At 36.2% G+C, this 26101-nt stretch overlaps 1 protein-coding gene across 1 annotated transcript in view; it reads right to left on the minus strand.

The window, feature by feature from the left end:
* KLHL14 (kelch like family member 14) overlaps positions 1 to 26101 on the minus strand; it is a 96593-nt gene that overhangs the window by 69396 nt on the left and 1096 nt on the right. The window lies entirely within an intron of this gene.

Below are 26101 nucleotides of genomic sequence, written 5' to 3' on the forward strand. Positions count from 1 at the left end.
CAACCAATCAGTTCAAGGGTCAATCCCTCCCATTGATGTGCAAACAGTAACCAAGGCTCAACTACAATAGGAGAACACACACAACCCACACAAAGGACACACCTGCAGCACCCAGCTCAGGTGACCAGGGAGACTGAGCCATCAGATCCCACAGGACACTTGCTACATAAGGCCACTCTACTAAGACTTGGAGACATTACAGCCCAACAAACACAGGAAGGCAGCAAAAATGGGGAGACAAAGAAATATGTCCCAAATGAAAGAACAGAACAAAGCTCCAGAAAAATAACTAAACAAAATGGAGACAAGCAATCTCCTAGATGCAGAGTTAAAAAAACTGGTTATAATGATGCTCAATGATCTCAGGGAGAACTTCAACAAAGAGATAGGAAAAATAAAAATTGACATAGAAAACATAAAAAAAGAACCAGTCAGAAATAAAGAATACAATAACTGAAATTAAGAATACATTAGAAGGAATCAACAATAGATTAGGTGAAGCAGAAGTTCAAATCAACGATTTAGAAGATAAGGTAGCAGAAAACACCGAATCAAAAAGCAAAAAGAAAAAAAGAATGATAAAAAAAATGAGGATAGTTTAAGTGGCCTTTAGGACAACATCAAGTGTACCAACATTTGTGTCAGAGGGTTACCAGAAGGTGAAGAGAGAGAGCAAGCAAAGAATTGAAAATGTACTTGAAGAAATAATGACTGAAAACTTCACTAACTGGTGAAGAAAACAGACATACAAGCCCACGAGGTGCAGAGTTCCAAACAGGATGAACCCAGATAGGCCCAGACCTAGACACATGATAATTAAAATGACAAAGGTTAAAGACAAAGAGAGAATCTTAAAAGCAGCAAGAGAAAAGCAGTTAGTTACCTACAAAGGAGCTCCCATAAAATTGTCAGCTGATTTTTTTAACAGAAACTTTGTAGACCAGAAGGGATTGACATAAAATATTCAAAGTAATGGAAACAAGGACCTACAACCAAGATTACTCTACCCTGCAAAGCTGTCATTTAAAATTGAAGGACAGATAAAGAGCTCCCCATACAAGAAAAAGCTAAAGGAGTTTATCACCAGCAAACCAGTATTACAAGAAACGTTAAAGGGACTTCTTTAAGAAGAAGAAGAAAAAAAGATTTAAAAATATGAACAATAAAATGGCAAGAACTATATATCTATCAACAATTACTTTCAATGCAAATGGATTAAATGCTTCAATCAAAAGATATAGGATGGCTGAATGGATAAGAAAACCAAACCCATACATATGCTGCCTATAAGAGACACACTTCAGACTGAAAGACACACACAGACTGAAAGTAAAGGTATGGAAAAGATATTTCACGAAAATAGAAATAAAAAAAAAATTAAAAATCTAGAATAGCAATACTTATACCAGACAAAATAGGCTTTGAAACAAAAATTCTGACAAGAGACAAAAGACCCAATAATCCTACTTCTGGGTATTTATCTGAAGAAATCCAAAACACTACTTCAAAGGGACATGTGCATCCATATGTTCATCGCAGAATTATTTACAATAGACAAGATATGGAGGCAACTTGTGTGTCCATCAATGGATGAATGAAGAAAGAAGAGGTGATACATATATACAATGGAATATTACTCAGTCATAACAAAGAATGAAATCTTGCCATCTATAACAACATGGATGAACCTAGAAGGTATTATCCTGAGTAGAGTAAGTCAGACAGAGAAAGACAAATATCATATGATTTCACTTACATGTGGAATCTAAAGAACAAGATAAATGAAGAAACAAAACAGAAACAACTTCATAGATATAGAAAACATTTTGAGGGTTGCCAGATGGGAGGGGACTTGGGTGAATGGGTGAGAAGAGGAAGAGATGAAGAAATACAAATTGGTAGTTACAAAATAGTCATGGGGATGTAAAGTATAGTATAAGAAATAAAGTCAATAATATGGTAATAACTATGAATGGTATCAGGTGGGGACTACATTTATCAGGGTGATTATCTCATAAGTTATATAAATGTCTAATCACTATGTTGTACCCCTGAAACTAATATAGTATTGTATGTCAACTGTAATTGAAAAATTAAAAAAAAAATATTTAAAAAAGAAAAATATACATTTAGGCACTGCATATAACTGTGAACCTTTCTCGATCCAAATAGAGGGGCCTAATATAGATTACATTTCTTATTTTTTAAGAACAAATGAGAAAAACCATCACATATTTTACTTTGATATAAATGCAATGTCAACTATTCAATTACTCCTAGAAAGTAATACACGTGAATAATTCCTTTAGAAAAGCTTCCATTCTTTTTACAATGTGGAATTATAATAGTGACAATGACAATAATGACAGATAATAATGATGTGTATTGGATACTGAAAATTCTGATTATTGTGCTATTTGTTTGATGTCTGTGAGCCTCATTTAAAAATATCATGAAAAACGCTGTGAACTAGAAAAGTAAAATTAGGAGACTCTGAATTAACTTGCTAAAGTTGGTTTCAATTATTCTTTTCTAAATTCTAGCAGAGCCTTACAGGTTTAATTTCAGATCAGGCAAAATCTACAATGTAGCCCTGCTGCAATAATCAGAGTTCCTTCATATGCAAAACGGTATACTTTTAGAAGATCTTTACATAGGGAACCATTTAGCCAAAATTAATGTTCTCTTCAAATCTGTTAATATTTTTAAAATATTTCTTTTTACTTCTCATCTTAGCACCACTTTGCCCGAAGTAATGTATTTAAAAGATAAGGAAATAGAGAAATTTAAATGAAGAGCTGAGTATGTCATGATTAATATTATTTGGATGCCTTTGATTTTAGTTCCTAGATTCTCGTATAGAAAAGTATAAGGTTGAAAAGGAGATGGAATTTGAAGTTTTCCTTTGTTCCATCTCAGTAATTGCCCAACATTTAGCATGTGTCACATTTGTGCGTGTATGTGCGTATATATGCATGTGTGCTCATGCGCATACGTATTTTGGTTCCGGGGATGAATGATTGAAGGATGACCTAAAACCTCCTGGCGTAAACAAATTTTTCATCATACTGGTTTTCTAAGTATGGTAGTCTCATTTATTTTTATTTCAGTGATTTGGAAATTTAATAATTGGGAACCAAGCCAGATAAAGTTTTTCTTTCCATGATACATAAAGAAAAGTTTTCATTAACTAGATTGAAAGAAAAGTTTTAACCTGTTTAAGAAATCAGGTGAACTTTATTAAAAAAAAAAGAAATAGAAACAGCACTCACAAAATCCCCTTTGTACTCTCTGTCAGTCACTTTGCCCTCCCTTACCTTCCTATACAAAAAAATAAGGGGGACTACTATCATTTTTTAAAATCATAGATCAGTAATGCCTAATTTTAAAGTTTATAAGGATTTTAAACTTTATATAAATGGAAATATGACAGGGGTACTTTTTTACTTTAGGCATCTTTTAAAAAATGATATTTATGATATCCATGTTGTTATGTGTAGCTATAGTTCTTTCAATGCTACTGATAAATATTCAATGTTTTGAATACTACATATGTATGTATTCCAGTGCTGAGAGACATTTATGTTTTTTCCAGTTTTTGCATAAATAGCATTGCTCTGATTACTCATGCACAGGCATTGTGGAGAACACATGTATGCACTTATTTTGGATACATACTTAAGAATGGAATTGTTGAAACAAATTATGCATATTTTCAGCTTTAGTAGATATTGCCAAATAGTTTCCCAAAATGATTGGACCAGCTTACATATCCATCAGCTGTGAATAAAAGCAATGATCACTCTATATTTTTATGAAAGTGAATATCTAAGTATCTATTCGTGCATGCATGTATGCATGTATGTGTCTGCCATTTTTCAGTTTAGCCATTTTGATGAGTATGTAGTAGTCTTGAATTGTGGTTTTAATTCACACTTCTCTGATGACTAATGGTTATTGACAAATTTATGTCATCATTTGTAAAGTGCCTTGGAATGTAAATTGGTGTAGTCACTATGGAAAAGAGTATGGAGGCTTCTCAAAAAATTAAAAAGTAAATACAAAAATATGATACAGTAATCCCACCTCTGGGTATATACTGAAAATAATTGAAATAGGGATATGGAAGAAATATGTGTACTCCCATGTTCATTGCAGCATTATTTACATTAGCAAAGACATGGAAATAATCTAAATATACACTGACAAATGCATGGATAAAGAAAATATTGTATGTGAATATAGTAGAATATCAATCAGCCTCAAAAAAGGAGGAAATCGTACCATTTGCTACAACATGAATGAATTTAGAAGACATTAAACTAAGTGAAATAAACCAGACATAGAACAAATACTAAGGATTCCACTTATATAAGAATCTAAAATAGTTGAACTCAGTAGAGAGGAGATTGGTGGTTACCAGGGGCTGGGAGAAAGGGGAATCAGGGAGGTGCTGATCAAAGAGTACATAGTTTCATTTACACAAGATGTGTACTCCTAAAGATCTACTATATAGCATAGTACACATAATAATACTGTATTGTATACTTTAAAATTTACTAAGATAATAGCTCTTATGTTAAATGTTCTTATACAAGTTACTTAAATGTTCTTATAAAATATACTTAAAAATTTACTAATAGGTCTTACGTTAAATATTCTTATAAAAAAGAAAAAGAGAGGAAACCTCTAGAGGTGGTGATAAATTTGATATTCTATATGGTGATAGTTTCATGGGAGTATACTTATCTTCAAACTCATCAAAGTGTATACATTAAATGTATACAGCTGTTTTGTATGTCAATCATACCTCAATAAAAAAATTAAAAATATTTTCACTAAAAAAAAGAAATCAGGTGGTTCACCAGCACTTTAGAGCTACCAATGTGCATTTAGACTAAATTCATTTTACAAATTATAATGGATTCTCATTTATTTATTAAAGAGAATATTCTGCAGTGTACTAAGAATTGTTAAATCAGAAAATTAGAAGAGAACTTTGAAGTAATCTAGTTCAGTGATTCCCAGGTCTGGTAAGTCACCAGGATCACGTGAGGGGATTACAACATTTATTGATATAAATTCTCAGGTCCCAACTCCCAGATTATGATTCAATGATATGAGGTCTTAAAAATCAATAATTTCAGAGTCTTCCAGTTGATTCTAACACAGAGCCAGGCTTGAGTCTACTGATTTGGTCCGGTTCCCTACATAATGTAGAAATCCTTTTAATGTTTTTTTTTTATAAGCAATTATTCTTATCAATTTGAAAATTTATAATGAAATGGACCTTAGTTTTTCAAATCCACTCTATTATAGAAAGTTGTTGGACAGTTATATTTGATACATTTTTTTCTGCTTATTCCAAGTTGGAAATCTACCTAACAGAAAAAGAGCAAGTTCCTGTCTGTGTCATGGCAGCACTTCAAATATCGGAAGATGGTTGCCATATGTCTCCCATTTCCCACGTTGAAAATCCCCGCTTCCTTCTGAAAATGTTTCTTTTCTTTCTTTCTTTTTTTTTTTAAATTTATTGGGGTGACAATTGTTAGTAAAATTACATAGATTTCAGGTGTACAATTCTGTATTACATCATCTATAAATCCCATGGTGTGAAAACGTTTCCATTGTCCTTACCATCCTGTTCACCTCCTTTGAGTATCTCTAGACTATCATTGTTCCTTTTAAAAATGTAAAGGTCAGAATTGCACAGAACTTAACAAATGTGATATGTGATACGATGTACATAATTTTTTAAGGCTTTCTAAAATCACAATAGCCTTGTAACAGTTCAGCTTCCAGCTGAGTACAAATATAGATTTTTTTTAAACCAAGTATTTTCAAGCCAGGTTTCCCTATCCTATATTTCTTCCAGTTAAATATTTTAAACATCAAACACGTGACTATTTTTAATGGCACTTACTACCATGCTAATGGGAGCATCTGTTGAAAACATCACCATACTTGAAGCAGGACAGCCTGGTTATCAGGGTGGAAGCCTCACAGCTAGGGTGAGACACTTGGCTTCAGCTTTTCTGAGACGAGTGACCTTGGGATAGCTTCTTTGCTCTCTTTAAACTTATTTGTAAAATAGAAATAATAATAGACCTAAGGCACAGTTTTGTTTTTTTGATTTTCAGGATTAAAAGGAAGAATACATGTAAAGCACTTGTAACGGTGCTAAATAAAGGCTAACTCTCCTCTTCCTCCTCCCTCTCCTTTCTCACCAGCAGCATCAGTATTAGCTATTCCACTGTGTAATTTACAGGTTTGACAAGTGGCCTATGTCCCCATCTAAATCTTATTAGTTAAAAATAATAGAGTTGCATTTCCATTGTTTAGATATTTTAATTATCCTCTTTCTCTCTGAAATGATTTCTCTCTGAAATCCCAAATCATTGGGACTTTTACTCTGCAATTCCCTGTATATGGTCTTTAGGAGAGTATGGCTTTTATAAATTTATTTTTATTTTTTTATTTTTATTTTTTTAATTTTAATTTTTATTTTTTAACTTAGAGATTTGATTAAAAAAACTAAACAGTTTTGAAATGGCAAAATAAACTTGGGTAGATAATCATTTATCTCATCCTTCAAAAGCTGAGTTAACATTAAGAGTCAGCCAGACCTGGATTTAAATTCTCTATCACTTCGTACATTTATATCCTTGGGCTGGTATTCAACCTCTTTAAGCCTCAGTTGTCTTATCTGTAAAGTGGGAATGTTTTGAGGGTTAAATAAAGTCATCTAAGTATAATCGTTGCTACTTGTAAACAAAACTACCTTCTTCAACAAATAAAAGCACTTTGTGCTGCTGATTACTTGAAAGATGAATGGCTTTGCAGAATGAAGGGACAGAAAAATTGCTGTTTCCAACATAATCCAGTAAGCAGAGGCTGGAGAAGATTGGAAGAAGTTATGACTCTTTCCCATGACTTTCCAATTTCAGTGGACTTTATTAAACCTATGTTGGCTTAGTATTTTATACAAGCAATGAGTGGAAGGGCAATTTCACATCTGATGGTGCAGCAGTGATGTATGGTAGTGATCTAGGAGGCAGGAAAAGCCAGGAATATGCAAACCCCTAGGGATTCACAGACAACAGCATTGGTTTTGGATTCCTATTGGATAAGAGATTGCAGGGATTGCAAAGTGAAAACTCTGCTAGATCTTTACCAGATGTGGGAAGCCATCAGCTGACATCTGGGTTGCACATGGAAAATATTATGTAGATACTATAGTAAATTAATTGATAAATGATAACTATTATTATTCATAATTATTAATCTTATAAATCACTCATTTGAAAATCAATCTTTGGAATTTTGGCATTTTCTTTTATTGCTTAGAAGCCTTTCAGATACCATAGGTTGCGCTGTTTATAAATGGCAAGAATATTTACTGCATAAACAAGTTTCATGAAAATATAAAACCACTAGGCTTCCTACAATGATATTGACCCAGATCTCATTTACAAATTCAATGTATTCACTCTATTGGCTGCCATCTCTCTTTGTTAAGGAAGTCACCAAATCTTATGATATTCAAGTTATCAAATTTTATGCTAATCTTGACTTTTCTCCCATTTTCTTGCTATATCCAATGTGTTGCCAAGATTCTAGAGCTATCATGTTTCTTCGACCTATCTCGTTATTCCAACCACATGGCCATTAGCCTGATTTAGCTGGTTTGACTCTCTCCTGAGCGCTCATAGCAGTGGAGTCCTTGCCTTCTGTCCTCCTGCTCCCATCTTATCCACCCTACATACTTTGTCAAATGAATTTCAGCAAAGCCTGACTTTAATGATCGATTATTTCAATCCCCTTTTTCAGAACTATTAAAGAACTCCCTATCATCAACCATTAAAGAACTTCCTATCATCTCTATAAAAATGTACATTTCCCCCACATTATAACCTCCCTTCTCTCTCTGCCTCAGTCTCCCTCTCTCTTCCTCTCTCACAGGTAAATGTGTTGCTTAAGATTCTTTTCAGGGATTTCTGAGTTAAGATCTGAAAAAAACTTGAAAGAGGATCTTCAGATGGAAACTGCTTAGACCATGGGGAAAAAGTAAGCAAAGGAAGATCCTGAGTGATCAGCCAGGAGGAGACTTTGAAAAGCACCTAGTCTTCCCTAAACTTCCAGCTGGAATGGTATCCAAAAGTCCCCAGAGTATAGCTGCTACTTTTTTCTTCAATTTTTCCAGAGAAGTAAACTCCCTTGAGAATTTGTTCTAGCTGATTTGCTGCTGTATTTAGGTTTCTTTATCATAGCTGTTCTTGGTAATTACACAGCAGCTTTCATGGGAAGAGCCTTTAAATAGACCTGATAATGCCTCTCTGAGGTAGGTAAACACAAAGTATCATTATCCCCATTTAACAGATTAAAGAATAGAGGAAAAAGGGCTTGGGCATCTCTTCCACTGCCTCAGGATGAGTTTTATTGCCTCCATTTCACAGACAAAATATCTCTAGGACTTTTCCACACAACCCCCCTGTGATTCTCAGATGTGGCTGAAAATGCCTTAACTCTCTGTCTTCTGACATTGGAGCCACCCCTCTTCCTCCCACCTTGAGTCTCACTGTCTTGTGACTAGAGTGATCAGTTACATACATTATTTAGTGTTTCTAAAATGGAAGTAACTTTTAAGATTGTTTTGATCATATTATAAAAACAATACATGTTCACTAAGAAAAATTCTGACTATACTTTAAAGCAATATACGTAGCAGGTGCTCAATAAATGCTTCTGTATGAATGAAGAAATGGTGAATAAAAAAAAATGAGTGAAAAGAGTCAAAGTCACTAGTAATCCCACTACCCAGGAACATATCATTATAGAGTCTTTATCATCCTTCTTTTTTATCATCTGTCTTAAGGTCCAGTCAGTGAGTGTGGTGGTGGGAGTGTCAGAAGGCAGAAGGGAACAAAGAAAAGACATATTTCTGAACAGAAGGTAGAAGAGTCAGAGGGTAATATATTGGGGAACAGATAGTCTTATTGACTAACACCCATATCTAACCTGCTATCTTAATCCTCTGCCTTGCCCCAAACCCCTCTGTCTTTTAAGCCTACTTGAGCATGCCCAAATAAGCAGTCTTGCTATTGTCACATCATCACCTCCTCTGTTTGTATTGGATAACTCTGGTTTTCTCTTTGTTCTTTAGGATCAGTGTTGTCCCATGATAGAGGGAAGTTGACCAAATTTCAGTTATTAGCATGATACAGGACCTTCATGATATTTGCCATATCTACATACTATATTATTTACTTAATATTTTATAAAACTGTTCACTTAAAAAAAATGCTTAATCCCAGTGTATCCTAGTGTTTCCCAATGCTGGCTGCTCTTTAGAGTCTCCTGGGAGAGCTTTTATAAAATATATCTAGGATGAGGGCACTTCTCAGAGATTCTGATTTAATGATCTAGGGTGAGACCCACCACTGATTTCTTTTTAAAGCTTTCTGTGTGATTCTAATGTGCAACCAGTATTGAGAATCATGGTCCTAAGCACTTATATTTATGAATCATACATGTTAAATATAGTAACAGAGTAAAATATGGTAGTACCTAACCTAACTATTAAAATAAATTTAAAAATGGTGTCTCATGTACTATCTGAAATTGTCTCACATACAATCAGTAGTAGGTAAACCATAGTTGAGGACACACTATACTAAATGGAAGAAACCAAGACTTTAAAATCTGAACCTCTGAAAACCTAGCTACATTCCAATTCTGCCACTTATGTGTTTGACTCTGAGAAGATCAGCATCTTTTCTGACTGTAGCTTTGCACTTGGCAGTTGTAATTAGCCATCTTCCCAACCCTTCAGTCCTCGCCCCAGCCCTTGTAGCACACGTGGGTTTTCTACAATCCTTCCCTGACATGTACTAATCCCAGAATGCTACTGTGTCCTCCAGCATGTGAGGGAGCCGATAGACTGGATAATGATGGCAGATGCAGGAATGACAAAAAAGCCTGAAGGTTTTCATCGGAACCCATGAAATGCAGGCCTCCCCAGGACTTAGCTTGTAAGTCTCAAGGGCCAGAACTGGTTTATCTTTATATTGTACATATCTCTTCACACTCCATTCTTGGTCCTTTGCTTCACGAGAGACAATGGCTTCCAGCCAACTTTATACTCACTGCATTTTCCTCCTTCCCCACCTCCCAGTTAAAGCTTCCTTTAGTAACTAGAAGCAGTTGAATATCTTCTTTGCTTGATTACCTATATAATCCCTAATTCTAATACCTTGTACTTAGTGCTTTTCTTCTGAAGAGCATAAATTGCAATGGAAATAACATCTCATTAATCCTCCACACATCCCTGGGAGGAAGTTGTGTGGCAAGTATTCCCTTTTAGACTAATCCTCCTGCCTGCAAGTGGGATGCAGGGTCTCGCTGCTCAATAGAACATGTGCTTGTCACTGAATGAGCCGGGGGGTACAAGCAATGTCTGTGTGATAGGAGCACGTACTTCTCATTGCTCAAGAGACAAGTGGTTCTATGCAACCTGTCACAATGGAGCCACTCCAGCTCTGGATAGCCTAGCGACAAAAAGGGATAAAGCATCACTCTCATGATGGTGATGAACTCATAAGTAATGCCTGCATTAAAACTCCAAATAAAGCACAATGATTAGATGAAAGCCTTCTGAGAACCAATCTCATTCTTGAGACTCTTCTCTCTCTCTTCCACCTGGCCAGCCTTTTCAAGACATGAGTGACTTCCTGACCCGAGGAAACTTAGTACCTGCTGCACAAGAGAAAAATGCAGAAAGACACAAGAACACAGAATAATATTGAAAATTCAAGCTTAGGATGTAACATATCCAGCTAACATTACTTGTCTCTGAGTGACTAGGATATAATAGTGAAAAGAAATATTGTAACAAAAATCCCATCCCAAAGAAAGAAGTTCAGCCATTCAGCATGAGGCGGATCATGCCCCCAGACCCCACCTGATGATCCAGAGCCCGATTTTATCCATTACTCTAAATCCAGGGAGAGATTTCTGGTGGGGAAACTAGGAAGCTTGTTCTGAAGAACTGGAGGCAGCCTCCTGCCAAGCAGGCTGTTTCCAGTTGGAGAGTCACTGCAGGAGTGGCCATGCAGGGAGACAGTGAGAAAAGTTAGTTAGTAACTGAATATATTACTCCAGGCTTCTCTTGGAATATTCATGGCAACAAATAGGTGTCCATCTTCAAAGAAGGGAATTTTAGTTGACTGTTTCTAAGCAGGTCAGAGTTTATTTTTAGGGGAAGAATAATTCTATGAAATCATCGTGGGGGGTTAAGAGAAATGAAGAGGGGTACCCTTATTTGGGGGTAGCTGAGCAATGAGGGACTGAGGCAGGCATGGTGTGTGTGTGTGTGTGTGTGTGTGTGTGTGTGTGATGTGGGGACAATGAGGTGTGGCTTGTGGGATCCAGCTTAGGGACACCCTGCTGCTGTGGGTGAAATAGGAATCTCTTATCCTCCTCCTCTTTTCCTCTCCCTCCCAGTGGGGAGCTGGTTCTTTCTGTTCTTTGCTGCTTCACCAACCCTGGAGGGGCTAAGTGCTAAAGTAAACCTTAGCTCTAGGGCTCTGCAGGGTCTAGGACAACCTCCGATGTCCCCCACACCCACCCCAGAAAGAGCATTTGAAGAAGCCTCCAAGACCCACCCAGTCAGCCAATCCATAATAATATCATTTTCTATCATCAGATATTTGACAGGCAGAAACAAATTATTCTGCGAAACTTAACCACATTGTCTGAGGCTGAATTGTGGACACTATACTGTGGGGTTTGAATTATTCTGAAAATTCTCCAGTGCACTAGGTACCCACATTTTACCATCAGGAAAAAAAAATCTCTAGAGCCTGGTAATTCCAACAAATTTCCCTATGATTCATTTCTCTTTTTCTCATGTCAGTTAGTCAGATTTCTTTTAATTTTGCAACAAATTTTCTTCAAACTTATCTCTCAGTAAGGTACTATCAGTACTTTCTCCCACCGTTTATAGAGATACAGCAAACTGGAAACAAGCAGTTATTTGTCTTTGTCCCATGATTTTGAAAGTGGTTTCAAAACCACCAGTAGCAAAACCTCTTGGGCTATTGCTAAATATGCAGGTTCCTGGGACCACATTCCAGATTTATTTAGAATTTATTTAGAATCTCTAGGGAAGGGCTGGGGGAGATATATTTCATTGAAAAAGCTCTGTGGTTGATTATTAAGAGAACTACTGATTTAGGTAAGATTTTCTGGGGCCAACAATGGAGGACCTGTCTTTTATATCTTTTTTTTTTTTTTTTTTTTTTTTCTGGCTGTGTATTACTAGAAGAGCTTTTAACATATTACTGATCTGGATAATTGCTCAAATACCTACATAACTTTGCCTGTATAAATCTAGTTGCAAAGTAACATTTCAGTTAGTTTCCTTAAACTGTTTTCAAATTCCTTGTATCCTGTTCTTGGCCCTTGTTATGAACTGAATTGTGTCTCCCCAAAATTCATATGTTGAAGCCCTAACCCCCAGAATGGGGCCGTTTGGATGGTAATTAAGGTTAAATGAGGTCATAAAGGTGGGGCCCTAATCCTATAGCACTGGGGTCCTTATAAGAAGAGGAGGAAGAAACACCAGATCTCTCTCTCTCTCTCTCTCTCTCTCTCTCTCTCTCTCTCTCTCTCCGTCTCCCTGTGCACAACAGAGGAAAGGCCATATGAGAATACCGGGAGAAGGTGACTGTCTGCCAGCCAGGAAGAGAGGCATCACCAGAAACCGTCCCTGCTGGCACTTTGATCTTGGACTTCCAGCCTCCAGAACTGTGACCAAACAAATTTCTGTTGCTTAAGCCACCAGGATGTGTTATTCTGCTCAAGCAGACTAATACAGCCCTCCGTAACAGGGCTGTCCAGCCAACAAAAACATGGGGCAGAAAAAGACACTCACTTATGGGAATTGACACTTGAGACTGAGCTTTCTATGGTAAAACTTGCATGACTGCTTTGAGAGAAGAGCTTCTTACTTTTCACCACACAACAGCTACGCTTTATAGCAGCCTAACCAACTACCCTGTGTGTGGAGAATTTGCAATATGCAGGGGCAGGCTCCTGATCCACTTCTCTGTTTGGTGCTCGGCTACTGTACAGAAGCAGTGAATGTTAATGGATAACAATGTACCAATGGAGGAAGGGTGGCGAAGAGGGGTAAGAACAGATACAGACAAAGGAGAGAAGTGTTCTGCGTGCGCTTTCATGGCAGACTCTAATGAGTGTCTCTGAATCTATAGATATGCATTTCTTTGTGCTTTTAGACATTTTCAATGTTTCTTATGCTCTGAGACTCTAAAGTTTCCTTGCCATAGAAAAATGTGAAGCATTCTCCACAAACATCTTTCTGAGGTGTGATTATTCTTTCTAGGTCAAAAACACTCTTGTTTTCTGGAACTTGGGCTCTCAGTTTGACTAGGCTGATGGAAGGCTTCAGGGGCTTCTGCCTGTACAGGGGGTACCCCTTCCTTGGAATGAATTTTTACTTAGACTACGTGCTGTGGTTTAGTTGGCTGCTTCCTAACTCGGGAGAAATTGCAAACCTTGAATTTATTTGAGTGCGTGAGAGTGATGTTTAAATATTTCAGTTTTGCTTTGTCTGCTTTCCCTCTATCCAAATTTTGAATATAAGAATGTGTGACAGTTGGAGTTTTTTAGGCCTACATGGGCTCTGAAGTGACTGCCTATAATGAGGTACCTTCTCTATGTGACCAAGACTTCCACTGAGGAAAGATGCCTGCTACATACATAAGACTAATTCAGAGAGGTTATCTGCTTTCTTTGGATCTGTTGGTAGTGCATACTAAAAACTATAAAATTATCACACATTTTTGATCACATTTTGACCCCTTGAACATCCAGAAAAGAAATCCACGTTAAAATTTCTACCATTTTGCACTCACGTCTTTGATGGTGGCCCAGAGTCGTCTTTGTTATATAATAGAGAAGTAAATCTTTTAACAGAAAGCAACAATGTGATTATTCAGAGATTCATTAAAAAAAAAAAGAAATGGTCCCATCCAGAAGCATGAACATTAAGCTTACAAAATGATTTGCTAAACATTTTTCCATATCCACACACTCAAGTTAGTAAAGTAACAGTACTTAACCTACTAAGAGTAGTAAAAGTAATTTCTTATCAAGAGCCGCAGATTTTTTTTATCCCTAAGAAAAATTGCAAGGAGACTGTAACAAAGGACATGAAACCAGACAAGTTATTCTGATGATGAATTTAGCTTTCCACGTCGGAAACTGCCTTGCGATCTATGTAGTGAAGCCCTCAGTAGACTCTCATCCATGACTGAAAATCCTGGGCTGGGCTGTTTCCTGCTGATCCCCCATAAGGAAGGCTTTGCATTCCCCTTCAAATGAGAGTGTCTGTATTTCAGGTTTGTTTTCTTTTCACATATTCTTCTTCTTCTGCAGTAATTCTTATGAGTTATCACTGTCTTGGCAGTCAAAGAATCTCACCTCATCTCCCTAAAATAATTGTATTTACATAGTTTGAATAAAAATTCTGTATGTGCCTTCAAGGAAATTTAAGTGAATAACTTGAGTAATGAATATTTTGTTTCTTTGAGTAAAAGATTTATTAAACAATGTCCAGACTATCATTTAAGAAATATAATGTCTAAGTTAACAGAAAGCCTAAATAATCACATGAAGAAGAAAACAACACAAAACTCAACCACAGATATTTTCTTGTGCCTCACCAAACACCAAGATTTTTAATGATATACATGTGATGAAAGTATCTAGATAATTTTCCACTGTACATCTGTATGGATTTTCTTTTCATTTTGTTAAATAGAATCCCCAATTCCTGTCAGAAGGTGGCCCCAGCTGTGATCTAGGAACCATAGGAAACCCTACTAAAAATGCTTGAAAGACTCTCACAACTCAGTAAGACACACACCCCAAAAAACTAAAAATTGTCAAAGGATTTGAATAGACATTTTTCCAAAACAAAATACACACACACACACACACACACACACACACACACACACACATACAAACACACAGGGTGCCAAAAAATGTATACAAGTGGACACTTTGGTCAACGTTGCTCAAGCAGTAGTTCACCATAATTAGAAGTGTCTGGATGCTGATGGTAACCTCTTTGAGCACCTCTTATAATTGCAGAAGTCAAATGTGACTTGTGTTCATCTTTTGTTATTGGTACATATTGAGTATTACAATTTAAATAGTTTTTTTTCCTTTCTTAAAATGTGTGTACATTTTTTTGGGGATATATATGTATCCACATATTGTACACACACACACACACACACACACACACACACGGCCAACAAGCACATGAAAAGATGCTCAACATCATTAGCTATTAATGAAATGCAAACCACAATGAAATAGCACTTCATATCCATTGGGATAGCTATAGTAAAAAAGACTGATAATAAGTGTTGGAGAGGATGTGGAGAAATCAGAACCTTTATACGCAGAGTGAGAGTGCAATATGGTACAACTGCTTTGGAAAACAATCTGACAGTTTCTCAAAACATTAAACATTTGTTCAATGTTAACTGAATGCCACATGACCCAGCAATTCCACTGTTAGATATATAACCAAGAGAAATGAAAACATATGCCCATACAAAATCTTGTACATGAGTGTGCATAGCAGCGTTATGCATAATAGCAAGAAGTGGAAACAACGCAAATGTTCATCAACTGATAAATAAAGTGGTATATCCATACAATGGAATACTATTACGTCATGAAAAGGAATGTAGTACTACATGCTACACTGTGGATGGACTTTGAAACATTATGCTACATGAAAGAAGTCTGTCAAAAAGACCACATATTGTATGATTCTATTTATATGAAATGTCCAGGATAAGCAAATCTATGGATCTATGGAGACAGAAAGTAGATCAGAGGTTGCCTAAGGCTGTGGGGGTTGGACAGGGTATGTGGTCTTTTGTGAGGGTGATAAATATGGGCTAAAATTAATTGTGGTGATGGCTGCACAACTCTGTGAATATACTAAAAAGCATTGGATTATACATTTTTTATGGGTGAATTGAATGGCATGTAAATTACATCTCAAGAAAGCTGTTTAATGTGAATCCACCATGGTTTTTCCTAACTTTTCTAATTGCTGACATGGATAGATCAAGAGTCTGGAACAGACTTCATGATTGGTCTAAGCTCTGTAGTTCACTCAGTGGTGGATAAAACGGACACTCAGCAGAAACATTATCACTGTCAGAGCAGCACTTGAGACTCAGGCTGTGAGAACCCAGTTCTAGAATGAACATATTGTGTGGAGTTAGGAGTCCTAACAAATTAACAGAAAGGCAAATTAGTTATAAATAGAACTATTCCTATAAAAAGAAAAGTTATCGATTATTAAGTATTCACAGCCAGCCACTATGTTAAGTGTTGTACATGTATTCATCCAACACTCAGAATTGCCCTAATGATGCAGGCATTATTACATACATTTTATAGGTAAACAATCTGAAAATAGGTTAAGTACATTACCCAAGGAAAGCCAGCTTGCAAGCAAGTGGTCAAGGTGGGATTTGACCCACCTCTGTCTGACTTTTAGGTCTTAATTACTATGCAATAGAACTGTTTAAGATATTTGCATCATAACATAACCTTTCTATTTGAACCTCCTATTATACCATATTCTCTCTTTCATTCGCATATCTCTCTCTCTTTGTCTCTGTGTATCTTAGCTTTACAGTGTAGTCCCTTCTGACAAATGTAATTTTGGAGTGAATACTTGTGAAAACCTAAGACAGGGAGAGTACAGGAATTGCCACTGACAGTAGTGGTACAGTTGTCATAGTAACCAATCCACCAAATTGTTCTGTGCTATGAGGCACATACTTCTGCCTCTGTAATACACCAGTATTGGCTGGGATCCCTCACAGTATCAGTGAAACCCTGTTAATGCATATGAGGAAGAAAATGCTGAGGTCCTAGTGTGCATCTTTAAGGCATTAAAGTTTTTCCTTCAAAGTTTCCCTCTCAAACTCACAGATTTTACATTCTTCTTCTCATCCTTTCCATTTGCCCAGGATGTTCTGATGTGGTAAGTTTTGAGGGGTGCTAAATAAAAACGAGGGCCAGACACTGGTCTGCTGCTTTGTTCTAGGATTCACAAATATAACTATTTTCTTTTTGATGAAAAATTGACCCTCCCAACCCAGTAAGTCCTCACTCAGTGACAGGCTGTGTGAATTGCTGACTATCCCGCCTCTACCCCGACATACAAAATAGACCTTTAGCTGATGAAAACACATCTCAGAAGTCACTGTACAGAAAATTCAAAGCTGGCACCCAACAATATGCACTGTGGATACACACACAGACACACACACACACCCATCTATCCACATTTTTCGACAACAGCCCTATATTTTCAGGAACTCTTTCTCTCTAGTACTGGTGCTTTCTCTCTTCCTCCTCCACTCCGTTTCACTGGCCTCGTCTGTCTTCAGAGGCACCTGAAGGCACATAAGGCAGGGAAGTGAAACCGACTGTAATTCTTCAGTTCACTTCTCTGCAGCCTCCAGTGAGCCAGTCTCCATACGGTGGCCCAGCTGAGCTGAGGAAGTTCAGCGTCCCTGCGCAGGTGCAATGTACCAACCCGCTCCCAGGCGCACTGGGAGCAGAGAAACAGACATATGTATGGGAGAGGCTCTGGGAGCGGCAGAAAACGAAGCCTCCAAGCTTGAGTTTATGAGATGAAAATGAAGAGGAACTCTTCTCTATGAAAGGAAGAACAGCAAGACTTTTACAGCTAACCAGGCCATCATTTTCCCTTTGAAGAATTACATATAAATGGCTGAGAGCAATCAGAAACTCTAATTTTCCCACTTCCTTTTCGATGCCCTTCGGTTCACCTTTGGGTCACTTCAACTTTCTTCTTCTGGTTTTAAAAGTCCCTGACAAATTCTGTGCTGTCAGTGAAATCCCAGACATATTCGAGAGTTTTCTTTGTAGGCAAACATGTATTCAGGTACATTTTGCTTAATGTATCTTTTTTTAATAAATTAATTTTAAAGAGCATTTCTGTTTACGTAGTTTTTTTTATTATCTCAGCTGATTCTGACCAAAATGCTAGCAAGAAGAACTCTAATTATTAACCCATTATATTGATGTAGGACTCAGCTAAAGTAGAGCTAAAAACACACATTTAGGCTTATGACTTCAAAGGCAGCAGTGTTTCCACCAGTAATACCAAAGTATTACTTATTTTCTCAGTTCAAATAAAAAGCATGCTGATTTTTTTCACTATGGAATTCATTCATGTAGTGGATAATCCTTAGCAGAGCCTACAATTTCTTCGAAAACTTGGACAACCCTTCCTGCGTAATCTCTAGCCATACATACCTTCTTTCAGTTCCTAGAAGGTACCAAACTCTGTTCTGTCTAGATGCTCCTGCATGTACTGGTCTCTGAGCTTGTTCTTACCCCAACTGCCTACCCTGCCTTCTGCCCAGACTCATTACTTGGATAGCTCATCTTTCAAGGCTCATCTTAAACCTCTTTTGTAAAGAAAGTCTTCTTTGGCCACTCTGACAAGGTTACAGAACTCTTTTATACGGTCTCCTAGCAAATGGCACTTTTCTAATCTCTAGCATGTATTACCAGTCTGATTCACGTTAACTCTTTTTTTCTTAGACTGTAAACTACATGAAGTCAAGAATGTGTCTGTCTTGTTCAACTCTATATCTCAGAACCTAGCACAGAGCTGGGAGCATTGCATATGTTCAGTACAAATCTGGGGGATATTCCACAGCAGAATTTCTTGTTAGTGGTAAACTGCAATGCATCACCCCAAGTTTGCATTGTGGGCCTGGCATGGTCATGATTATGGGTTTAGAAAAGCTGCTCAAGGTTGTGAAGATCCCGTTGGTTCTCAGGTGGCTGCCAGCTCCAATTATACTAGGAATTAAGATGATTTTATAAAGAATGCAGTAATATTTACATCTCCTTTTGTTGACATAATAGGCCGTCCCCTATGAACCCTGATATTTGTGAAAATAATGCATTTAGCACAAGAACAAAGATGTTTTATAAAACATCTTGATTAACTCAAATTACAACTATATAATTATTGAACTGAATCGAATTATAGGAGTGAAGTTACCACAAGTGACTTTTTTTTCTTGTGGAAAAACTATATATATATATTTTTTTGAGGACGATTTTTCTTTTTAATGGAACTCGACCTTTAACTCTGTAAATTATAGAAGTTGGGTATATAGTGATTTAAATGCTTCTAAATTTGTAATTATTTGTCCAACAGATATTGACACCTCCTCTCAAAGCTCCAGAATTTCCTTGTCCATCCTCTTTTACTGCTATTTCTTTTTCAGATGGCTTATCTCTTAATAATTTATTTGATTTCCCATATTCCCTTGCATTTTCCTTACTGCTTGTTTTTCTTCTCTTTTCACTTCCCTGTGATTTGCTTTCTTTCTTCACATCATAAATATTTGCTATTTTCATTTCTTCAATGTGGTAGGCTTTCTCTAGTACCTTTCTGCTTCTAATGTTGCGAATAGTTCTAACCCCATTTTCATTGATATTATTTGTGACTATATAAGCCCTTCTGATATTTACAGTAAAATGGACATATTTACTGTATTATCTATGTGACAATTGAGAGTCCTTTCCCTGGTTAACTCACTTCCCTGCCCCTATCATAATAGGGTTTATTTGTTTTGCTTTAAAGCCATCATCAGTAGTAATTCATGCATCATAAATTATCTTGGAAGTTAATGGAAAGGACATGACGATAAATATATTTTCTGAAATTCTAAATGAATGACAGAAGGCATAAACATTTATGGCATAACAGTTGTTAAAATGGTTTTCTTGAAACAAAATATAAACAGAATAAATTTCCAATTAGAGTAATCTTATTTTATGTTATTAAAATATACAGGCATTTTGGTAATTCAGGCTGCTACCTGTTGTATTTATCACTTGTAAGTATCACTCACACGAATAGCTTTCTATTGTCCTCACAGAAACGAGGCTGATACCACTATAGTGCTCCTTTGCACAGAAATCTGGGGGGAAAAAAACCTCTTGGTTCGAATCCAGGCTTCAAGGCTTTGTTTTGGTTTGTTTTATTTTCACAATAATTTTTTCATGGCTAAACTGAAAGTTCTTATTTTTATTGATGTATTTAAAATAGACTGACTCATTCTGTTTGTTTGTTTTTTAGTAAATTAATATCATAAGGACAAATCTCAACAACCTCGTTATTTAGCCCTTTAATGTCAGAACTAATAACTAAGTATGGTAGACCAGTAGGAAATAATTTTGGCTTTCCTCTCACACTAAACTGAGCCAGATCCTAAGTGTCGACCTCAATTGTATTTAAGACCAATACCAATTCACATTGAATTCACATTTCTGGATCAAGGTCAGGCAATGAGTTAAGTGCTTTGATTACAAATATTCACAGAAGTCACTGTCTGATGGGGAAGGGGGTGGAGAGAGAGAGATAAACACATAGGCCAAACCTACAACAGCATGAGGTTACTCCAGAGGTTACTGACTTTGGAGGAGGCAGGGAGCTTCTGTAGATATACTGTACTCAATCCATCTGATTTACTCAGAAGTCAGGCATGCTGACAACACATGCCCTTTGATCAAAACAGCTAGAGATACAGGTTGGCGTTTAGAAAAATAACTGTTCACAAATTCATTTGTATCCCTAGATTAATTTGCTGCATATATGCACGTCAAGCTCAGGAAGTAGTGGGGGTAAATCTACCTACCTAACTACTCTAGTTTCCAACTGGAAATTATTAAAATACCATAGAAAAGACATTTAACCCTCATCTGAATAATGACCGATCTATGGTAGTTGATTCTATATCCAAGCATCTATATGCTTGAAAAAATGAGCAACTCATTCCCTGTTTTAATGAACCATTATTTACCTCCCTGGGATCATTATTTAAATTCTTAAGTCTTATTATGGAACGTTGAAATTCTAATTTGGCTTGGTAGAATTATTTAGACTTGAATTCTTTCCAAGTGGAAAGAGAAAGACCAATGGGATACTTTCCACTAGAATAAGGAGAAAATTTTGTGTCCATCTTGTTTATTGATGTCTCCCAAGTGCCAAGAATGGGGGTTGACAAACTGTGACTCACAGAACAAATCCAGCCTGCCTCCTTTTTTTAAATACAGCCTATATACACAGGATGGTTTTTACATTCTTAAGTGGTTGAAAAAAATCAAAAGGAGAATAATATCTTATGATGTGAAACTTACATGAAATTTCAGTGTCTACAAATGACGTTTTCCTTTCACAGAGCTATGCCCATTTATTTACATATTGTCTGTAGCTGCTTTTGTGCCACAAGGGAAGAACGGAGTAGTTTCAACAGAGAATGTGTGATTCCACCACTCCCCAAAGCCTAAAATAATTACTACTTCGCCTTTTACTGGGGGGGGGAGGGGGGGAATAAAAAGCCAATCCCAGGCCTAGAAGAATACCTCTCCTAACTTCTTTTAAAGTCAGATACATTCATATTTAACCATCACAAGTTTCTTTCCAAAAGGAAAGTCTAAAATTTGTATATAACTCTAAGAACAATCACCAGATTATATCCTGGCATAGAAGAGCTCACAGCAAGAAGCGAAACACTGTGGATGAGAACACAGACTCAAGAGTCTTGACTCAGACTTTGGCTCCACCACTTACCAGCTTTGCAACCATAGGTAGAATGCTTAACTTCTCTGTGCAGCAGTCTTCCTATCTATAAAATGAGGCTAATGATTGTACCCATCACTTAGGGCTATTATGAACATGAAGTAAATTAACATAACATTTGTAAAATGCTTGGAACTTCACCTGGTATGAAGTAAAGTAACATATTTTTGACTGCAATTTTGTGTTAAGAAAATTGAGATACTTAGAAATTAGCTAAGATAATGAGTAAACCTCAACATGTTCCTAAATATGGAAAAAACACTATAAGTATGACTTAAAATTTGAATATGTCCACTTTTGTCAGTAAGCACTTTAAGCCAATACAAAGAATTAATATCTATTCTAATTTCCTTCTGATTGTAGAATATAACAATTTGTCTCCCAAACCCGTGATATAATTTGTAATCAATGGTCCTGTTTCAGACAATAAACAAATTGTATTTTGAATGGTTGAGTAACTTCTGATACAAAATTTAACTGCCTAACAACTTCTAATCTGAGGATATGAAATTGGTATAAAGGGAAGGAACAATTTAGAGAATGCATGGATACAATTAGTTTGTTTTGTTAAGGTTATTATTCAGTTCTCAGAAAGAGAACCAATAGGAAATATTGTCTTCCATTTAAAGAAACACTTTCTGAACACCAAAGCCAGGAATCGAAAGTGTGTACCGGTATTAGAAAATCTAACAGCTTTTTAATCATTGCAAGTTGTTTTAGCAAATAGATAATTAGTATTCCTGATGTCTAAATAGATTTTTACGTTAATTTATGTGACATCTTTAAATAGATTATGTTTTGTAGAAGGTGAAATCTTTATAAGGTCATCTTCTATGTTCTATAAAATATAATATCTTGAAAATATACTTTCATACTGAACTGTACATGAGACTGTAACAGCTGGTGGTTAAATGTTTTAAAAATGTAATCATTTTCATGATAGCATTTCTGCTACAGGTGTTTTCCTTGTTCAATGGAATTTTGTCATGTACAATGGTAACGTGTATTTAGAAAGATATTGGTGAAATGCAATGCTGAAGATTTTTTATTTTAGAATCTTAATTCCTTCAACTTTCAGTAAGCATTTATCTAACTGTTACATTGTGTGAGGTGCAATGAAAAGGTAAAAGAGGAATTAATTAATCCAGTTCAATTTGATTTATTTGGGACAATTACTAAATTATGCATTAAAATTTTAAAAATACAAATAAAGAAACTTTTGGGTTTACTTAAGATAAACTTAGACTATAAGTCTTCTGATGTTTACTTCTTGATATTCCAAACATTGCAAGTCATGTTACTTTATTAAACTAAATTTTCATGCTTTAGAAGCCTTTAATAATGACTTTTCCAGAAACTTTTCCAATAACTTATATCTGAAGTTTTGTATTTCTTACAATAATAAAGAAAAAAGAAACAAGACTTCAAAATATTTTAATTTTTGTCTACTCAAGTTCTGTTGTTTTAAATTAGTTATGTATACATTTGAATATAAGATAATAAGTCTCTTATTTTTAATTTATTATCCTTAATGCTTAAATAAGAATAATAAAATAAAATATGAATCTGAGCATAAATGACATGCTTAGAAAAACTAAGCAACTAGAGCACAAATTAAAAATTAATTTGAGTATTTATAAAGTGTTTATGCTTGGATTACTTTATCTTTCTAGACTTAATAAATATTCAAAATTACTTAACAATATTTACAAAACTGTTTAAATTTGTTATATTAATAGACCTACTTTCTATAGATAACATATATTCTTAATAAGTAAATTCTCTTTGAAGTTATTTCATTTGCTTATATTTTGTTCTAATTCCAACAAACTTGTCAATTTTAATTTTCCAACTCCTTTTCTGAATTTGAGGAACTCTTTCATATTTGGACTTTAAGCACTACAGGTAGATAAAAAGTAATAAATACAATGGCTTTCCATTCAATTGTCTTCAATAAAAGTGATGCAATTGCAAAACCAATTGTTTAACACATTTATCTCTTTTAAAACTATATGTAAGGCTGAAGGAATGTTTTTATATTATGCTGATGCTATATATAATAAATGGGCCAATATAGTGCTATTGATTACAACTTATACCATTTTTGTCTACATTAAAGTTAAGAACTTGATGATTATTCTTGCATCCTTTCTATGAATTAAAATTAGAAAGTCACTAGTCCCTAAAAATCAAAATGCTGTAGTTACCAATAATCTAAATTATGTTAGATCAATAAATTATGTTGAGATCAATAATAGGTTCACATGAACTATTTTCTGTATCTTCTGCTTTTAAAGGAAAATACAATTTCTTCCTATGCAGAAGAATCAGATTCTTGCAGCATCCATGACACTTGTAAGCATTCAGTGGTCAGACACCACTACATATCCTTCAAATGATGTGGCCCAGTGAAGCTGGAAGGTGTCGTCACGGAGCCAGGCAGCCTGGTATCTCAACCATCCACCAGGACAGAGCCAGCAGGTCCCAGCTGGTGTACTGAATCCAGACTAAGGTGGGAAAAGGATTTTGCATTTTGAAAGTCAACTCTCTAACATTTAACCCTAGAACATACTTATTAGACAAAAGTGCATGGAGGGCTTCAGAAATTATTTATTGGATCAAATTTATAATGCTCATTTCCCCAAATTACTCTTAGAACAAGCTAAATATTAATTTTACTGTCCTTCTGGGTTTATGAATTTATACTAGATTGTACATATTTTTAAAAAAGTGAACAAATGTATGTTCAGGACTATAACGGTGTTGTCTGAACCTTGAATGTGTATGATATATACTAAATTGATGACACATATGAAGTTAAGTATGTTTATAGGTCACTTAAAGTTATAAAAGTTAAAATAACAGAATATTAATCACCAATGCCCATGGTATGATGACATTTGCCCATCACACTAAGCTTACTATTTTGATCTTTAGACAAATGAAAAACTCTTACAAAATAAAAATATATTCTGCTTTCTTGTTCTCACTTGGATTCCGGTGTTCACTATTCAAGCACACAGGGGTTTGAATTCTTGCTTGTGCTATTGTCTTGCTGTCATCTTTTGACACCACAATTGATTAACTCATCTCTCACAAATATTTGAAGAATCAACTTACAAGATTTCTAAGTTCGAGGTTTCCTATGCCTCCTGTGGGCCTCACCTGAACACTAGTGCTGCGTAAACAACTACAGAGAATAGCTCCCATTTCTTAAAACTTCAGTTACCTAGGTCTGGCAGAAACATCATCATGGAAAAAAATTAACATTTAGTTCCATAAGGCTGTGCAAAGTGAACCCCATCCTCCTGAATGGGAAAATGCCATGATGGATTTTTAAACCATGCACCTGCTAATGCAACATTCTGGATTAGACTGAGGTAGGCTGGCATCTGGAATCATGATGTTTTGTCATGAGAAATTGAGAAGAGACTGCTTTTCTAAAAGGAGAAAGCAACCCTCTGCTATATCATTAAAAAGGGTTTTAAAATTGGAGCCAATAAAATGATTGTCCAGTCCTAACACCCCCCCCTTTTGAAAAATCTCAACAGCATTTTTAAAAGGCATTGTTTCTCCCCTTTGACATGAAATCCTGTTTACAATACACACACACACACACACACACACACACACACACACACACACACACGACAGATTCCAAATAGCAGCAACAGCCACAACTCTCCAATTTCTTTGTGACTTCTCAGCAGACACACAGACCTAACTGTGGTCAGATGACTCCCCTCCTCCCAATTTTCAACTGAGCTCCCTTTTGACATGAGAGCCACTAGGCATTTTCACTCTGACACTCTGAAATCTCTTGCTTTGCTCTCCTTTAAAAGTGAAGAGGAAAGGCTTTCCACAAGATAGAAAAGTTTGTCTGGGTATGTGATGCAGGAATTTCGACCCTGCTAGACAAAGCATGTTGGAGCTCAAACCTCCAAAGGGAGCAGACCCCAACCACAAACAAACAAACAAACAAACAACCACTTGAGCATCTGACAGAAAGAATGAAAGCTTTCCTTTCTGGCCATCGACAGGCTCCTCTGCTCACGTCCAAGGCAGGACAGAGGTGAAGTAGGGTGGGAACTTCTCAAGGCAGAATTCTCTTCCTTAAGCAAGCTCATTTTGAGATTTGGAGGGTGGATTGGATAGAGAGGGTCCCAGAGCTGCACTTCCAACTGCCCTGGCCTTTGGTTCACCTACTTGTCAATTGTGGTCCACAGTTCCCACATTTCTCACTCTGGGGATATTGAGAACATGGGCTTTCTAGTGCTCAGGGATGCTCTCAGGCCAGTTTCCTGTTGACCTTTCAGCGACTATGAAATCAACTTTCCCCAC

Source organism: Rhinolophus sinicus, chromosome 4 (genome assembly GCF_057876585.1).
Source record: "Rhinolophus sinicus isolate RSI-liver-muscle chromosome 4, RSI-T2T, whole genome shotgun sequence".
NCBI classification, from domain to species: Eukaryota; Metazoa; Chordata; class Mammalia; order Chiroptera; family Rhinolophidae; genus Rhinolophus; species Rhinolophus sinicus.